Genomic DNA, 6000 nt, shown 5'->3' with positions numbered 1-6000 from the left:
TGCACTGGCAGGCAGATTCTTTACCAATGAGTCACCAGGGAAGTCCTTGTTAAGAAATAGAAACAATGATAAGCTGATAAATTAACTCTGGTTTATGTACTTTGGTTTTGAGATTCAGAAAGCCTACTATGTGAGGAATTGACTAAGTTCAAAATTAAAGTACTTTTTTATTGGTTGATTAGGGCAAATACCATAGAGAGCTACAGATGCAGAAAAGTTTCTGGTTTGGAGTTAGGGGAAGGAAACCCAAGGTTTTTCCAAATCTCTCTATCAAACTATGGTGACAAAGCCTCTTCACTCTTGCCTGCAACTTACAAAATTAACTGGCAGAAGTTATTACCTTTAAAAACATTCCAAAGTTATGCCATTGTTAAAAATACCCCAGCTTTTAATAGAGAAATTGATGTCTGTATATGGATAAAATTTTTGTTTGCATCATGAAAGCATCAAAGCAGAATTTTATGATAAAGTTATTCATAAAATTAGACTGATTAAACCAAGTTCCAAGTCACAGATTTATGAGTTTCAGGACATTTTTTCCCTATGTTTTACTAGTTTATTCAGTGAATACAGAGACTCTGTACATGATGATTAACATCTAAGGGAATAAGAAGTTGAAAGAAACTTTAACACTCTTTTTTGTTTTTTGCATTTATTTTCTCCAGGCTTATTGAGGTAGAATTGACACAGGACATTGTACACATTGAAAATGTACCACATAACGATTTGATACGTGTATATATGGTCATATTAGCCTTCCTTTACTGATATGTTGATATTCACTTTCTCTTCAGACACATGCCGTGTGGCAGCAGACTCTACAGTCCCCCATGATGCCCGTCTCCCGGTGTCTGTGCCCTTGTGTGATCAATCCCCCTTGAATGTGAGCAGGACCTATTTATCCCTCTTAGCCAACACTAACAGAGTGTCACTTGCATGATTATGTTACATGTGGTAGTGGCCTCTACCTCGCAGAAAGAGTCTCTCCCTTGCAGGGTCTCAAGAAACCAAGTGGCCATGTTGGGAGGACCCTGTGGCAAAAAACGGAGGGCAGCTCCCAGGGACTGAGGGTGGCCTCCAGACAGCAGCCAGCAGGAAACGGGCCCTCCACCCTAAAACCCCGAGGAGCTGAATCCTGCCAAGAATGATGTGAACTTGGAAGCAAGTCTCTAGATGAGAACTCAGGCCTGCCCGACACCTTTATCATTCTTGCTAAACATCAGCTAAGCTATGACAAGACTCCTGATCCATAGAAACTACAAAATACTGTGTAATGTATAAGCCACTACGCTTGTAATAACATTGTTAAGCAGCAAGTCAAATTAATACAGCTTGATTTTCAGAATTTGCAAGATTTAACTTTGCCATACTTCACAAACCAAAGTAACTTTTAGCTCCAATTTTAACCAAAAAAAAAAAAAAATGTTGAATGTTTTTAGTCCGATTAACAGTGATTTCCTTTAAGTAAGTTATCTTTTCTAATACAAAACACCAACTATACTAATTGTATGACGCAAATCATCTTACATGATAAATTTCTCCTTTTCAAAGTGTACAAGGTAAGTTTAGGTCCTCAGTAGAGGCTAATCACAGAGGTATGCACCTTGTTCTGACTTTATTATTTCTCTGACTGTGACTTTCAAACCTGCAAGTTTTACTCCTCTGACTCAGATCAAAGAATAATAGAATTTTTTTAAAAAAAGCTAGCATTTATTCTGTGCCTGCTATATTCTAAACCCTGGACTAGATGCTTTTCATGTATTCTTTCCTTTAATTTTCACACCCACCCTGCAGGGTAGGCATTAACTCTACCACTTTACTGATGACAAAATGGATTCAGAGAGCTGAAATCACATCCTTAAGGTATCACAAGTAGTAAATGACAGAGTCAGGGTTTATACTCAAAGGTAATACATCTCCCAGTTTCATGCTTTCCCCACACTACAACTTTCAGAACTAGAATGCTATTTTTAAATACATCTAGTATTGCTAAATTTCTCTGCAATAATCCCAGGTTGCACTAAAGAAACCGACATTTTAAAGCAATTCCTGGTGCTACAAGCAGTCGGTGTTAATTGAATGTCACCGAGTGGCCAGATCTGTACAAAGCAAACCTGGGGATGCAGAGAAAACGTAAAGCAGCCTTTCCTTAAATCGTTTATATTCTCACAGACGTGGGTCGTTTGGGAGGGAATGGAAGAAGTGGTGGCCCCAGGGAAAACAAGGACAGTGGAGTACTGACCTACAGTTGTACCCCCTGGAGCTTGCTGGAAATGCAGTTGGGCCCCAGCCGGACCTCCTGAATTAGAATCTACAGTAGCAAGATTCCCAGGTGGTGCATACTAAAGATAAAGGGACACTATGGTTGAAGGATTAAGAAATTCTTTCTCTCTGTGGGAAGGAATATCTTAAAAAGAAAGGAGGTATTTCTAATTTAAATTTTAAATGGAAAACATATATGGATGTTGCTTTTTCAGAATGTTAGAGTTTTCACATTTGACTCTTTAAAGTTATCCTTAGACATAGGCTTCATGCATTTTATTTCATACTGGTTATCTCTAAATCAAATCCCTTTCTTTGCACATCCATACTAAATTGTATCCCAGTACTCATAGCTCATGTGTTCTGTGTTTTATTCTTCACATGGGCAGTAACAACCACATGACCAAGAAGACAACTTCTACACGCCTCCTAGAGTTCATGGATTACTAAAACCACCTGGTAAAATAGCTGTAATATACCAAAGTGTTCTGGGATTATATCTGGTAGTCAGAGTGCCTGAAGAACTATGGACGGAGATTCATAACACTGTACAGGAGGTAGTGATCAAACCATCCTCAAGAAACAGAAATGCAAAAAGGCAAAATGATTGTCTGAGGAGGGCTTACAAGAGCTGAGGAAAGAAGAGAAGTGAAGGGCAAAGGAGAAAAGGAAATATACACCCATCTGAATGCAGAGTTCCTAAAAACAGCAAGGAGAGATAAGAAAGCCATCCTACATGATCAATGCAAAGAAATAGAGGGAAACAATAGAATGGGAAAGAATAGAGATCTCTTTAAGAAAATTAGAGATACCAAAGGAACACGCTTTTGAACTGTGGTGTTAGAGAAGGTTGAGAGTCCCTTGGACTGCAAGAAGATACAACCAGTCCATCCTAAAGGAAACCAGTCCTGAGCATTCATTGGAAGGACTGATGTTGAAGCTGAAACTCCAATACTTTGGCTACCTGATGGGAAGACCTGACTCATTTGAAGAGACCCTGATGCTGGGAAAGATTGAAGGCAGGAAGACAAGGGGATGACAGAGGATGAGATGGTTAGATGGCATCACCAACTCAATGGACATGAGTTTGGGTAAACTCCAGGAGTTGGTGATGGACAGGGAGGCCTGGTGTGCTGAGGTCCATGGGGTCACAAAGAGTCGGACATGACTGAGTGACTGAACTGAACTGAAGGGAAGATTTCATGCAAAAATAGGCACAATAAAGGAAAGAAATTGTATGGACCTAACAGAAGCAAGAGATATTAAGACAAGGTGGCAAGAATACACAGAAGAACTATATAAAAAAGATCCTCATGACCCAGATAATCACGATGGTGTGATCACTCACCTAGAGCCAGACATCCTGTAATGCGAAATCAAGTGGGCCTTAGGAAGCATCACTACGAACAAAGCTACTGGAGGTGACAGAATTCCAGTTGAACTATTTCAAATCCTAAAAGATGATGCTGTGAAAGTGCTGCATTCAATGTTACAGCAAATTTGGAAAACTCAGCAGTGACCACAGGACTGGAAAAGGTCAGTTTTCATTCCAATCCCGAAGAAAGGCAATGCCAAAAAATGGTCGAACTACAGCACAATTGCACTCATCTCACACGCTAGTAAAGTAATGCTTAAAATTCTCCAAGCGAGGCTTCAACAGTACATGAACCAAGCACTTCCAGATGTTCAAGCTGGTTTTAGAAAAGGCAGAGGAACCAGAGATCAAATTGCCAACATCCACTGGATCATCAAAAACACAAGAGAGTTCCAGAAAAACATCTATTTCTGCTTTATTGACTATGCCAAAGCCTTTCACTGTCTGGATCCCAATAAACTGTGGAGAATTCTGAAAGAGATGGGAATACCAGACCACCTGACCTGCCTCTTGAGAAACTTATATGCAGGTCAGGAAGCAACAGTTAGAACTGGACATGGAACAACAGACTGGTTCCAAATAGGAAAAGGAGTACGTCAAGGCTGTATATTGTCACCCTGCTTATTTAACTTCTATGCAGAGTACATCATGAGAAACGCTGGGCTGGAAGAAGCACAAGCTGGAATCAAGATTGCTGGGAGAAATATCAATAACCTCAGATATGCAGATGACACCACCCTTATGGCAGCAAGTGAAGAGGAACTAAAGAGCCTCTTGATGAAAGTGAAAGTGGAGAGTGAAAAAGTTGGCTTAAAGCTCAACATTCAGAAAACGAAGATCATGGCATCTGGTCCCATCACTTCATGGGAAATAGATGGGGAAACAGTGGAAACAGTGTCAGACTTTATTTTGGGGGGCTCCAAAATCACTGCAGATGGTGATTGCAGCCATGAAATTAAAAGACGCTTACTCCTTGGAAGGAAAGTTATGACCAACTTAGACAGCATATTCAAAAGCAGAGACATTACTTTGCCAACAAAGGTCTGTCCAGTCAAGGTTATGGTTTTTCCAGTAGTGATGTATGGATGTGTGAGTTGGACTATAAAGAAAGCTGAATGCTGAAGAATTGATGCCTTTGAACTGTGGTGTTGGAGAAGACTCTTGAGAGTCCCTTGGACTGCAAGGAGATCCATCCAGTCCATCCAAAGGAGATCGGTCCTGGGTGTTCATTGGGAGGACTGATGTTGAAGCTGAAACTCCAATACTTTGGCCACCTGATGCAAAGAACTGACTCATCTGAAAAGACCCCAATGCTGGGAAAGATTGAAGGCAGGAGGAGAAGGGGTTGACAGAGGATGAGATGGCTGGATCATCAACTGCATCATCAACTCGATGGACATGGGTGGACTCTGGGAGTTGGTGATGGACAGGGAGGCCTGGCATGCTGCGATTCATGGGGTTACAAAGAGTCAGACCTGATTGAGTGACTGAACTGAACTGAAGTGAATGCTTAGTCAATGCTAAGCACAGGGTTTTAATCTGTTGCACCTGTCACTTCCAGAGTGGTTCCGTCTTTGTTTATTTTGGCTTCCTCTGTTTCCAAGTCTTTTTAGTGTCTAATTTCTGCCCTGACACAAGGGGGCGAAGGTGGTCACTTATTTAGGCTCGCTTGTTCAGTCGTGCTGTGGGGAGGGAGGAACACTGTAAACAAGTATCCCTGGCATGTCTGGGCAGTGCTCGCAGTGTCCTGGCCACACGGGGTTTGCCCCCGCTCACAGCGTGTGTGCTTTCCCAGTCTACACTGCTCAGGCTCCAGGTTGCTCTGCAGGGAAACTGTCCAAAGCGGGCCCTGTGTTGCAGGCACTTCCCAGGTCTAAGCCCTCAGGTTCAGGTTCTCGGGTACTCCACAAAGGCACAGACTCGGTTGGGCCTGCGTTTTGTGCCCTTCCCAGGTCGGAGCAGCTCAGGCGACCAGGTGCTTGGCGGTGCGTCTTATCACCTCCCCCATCCCAGCCACTCGGTTTCCTGGGTGTGCAATGGGAGTGCCATCTCGGGTGTGCCGTGTGTCTCCTCTGGGGAGCTGATCTCTGGCTGCGACCCTCCTGGCAGATGTCAACCCTCCAGGATCCCAGGAAGACATGGTTAGCAACTGGGAGCCTGCTCGCAGTTTGGTGGCGGGTGCCGTCTCTGGGGCCGAGATTGCCCCTTGCCTTCCGGCTCTGGCTGCCGCCTGCCTCTCTGCCTCTGAAAGGAGATGGGCCAGTCAACAGCTGCTGGCTCTCCTCTGGTATTCGCTCAGTCTTTTGTTCTGCGAGCAGGCCAGGTTGTGCCTTAGAGCTTTTCGTGGGAACGTTCTCTCTCTC

Source organism: Bos grunniens, chromosome 1 (assembly GCF_055505025.1).
Source record: "Bos grunniens cultivar Pamir isolate PY7600 chromosome 1, Bosgru_T2T1.0, whole genome shotgun sequence".
Lineage (NCBI taxonomy): Eukaryota > Metazoa > Chordata > Mammalia > Artiodactyla > Bovidae > Bos > Bos grunniens.
This window is presented reverse-complemented; position numbering follows the sequence as displayed.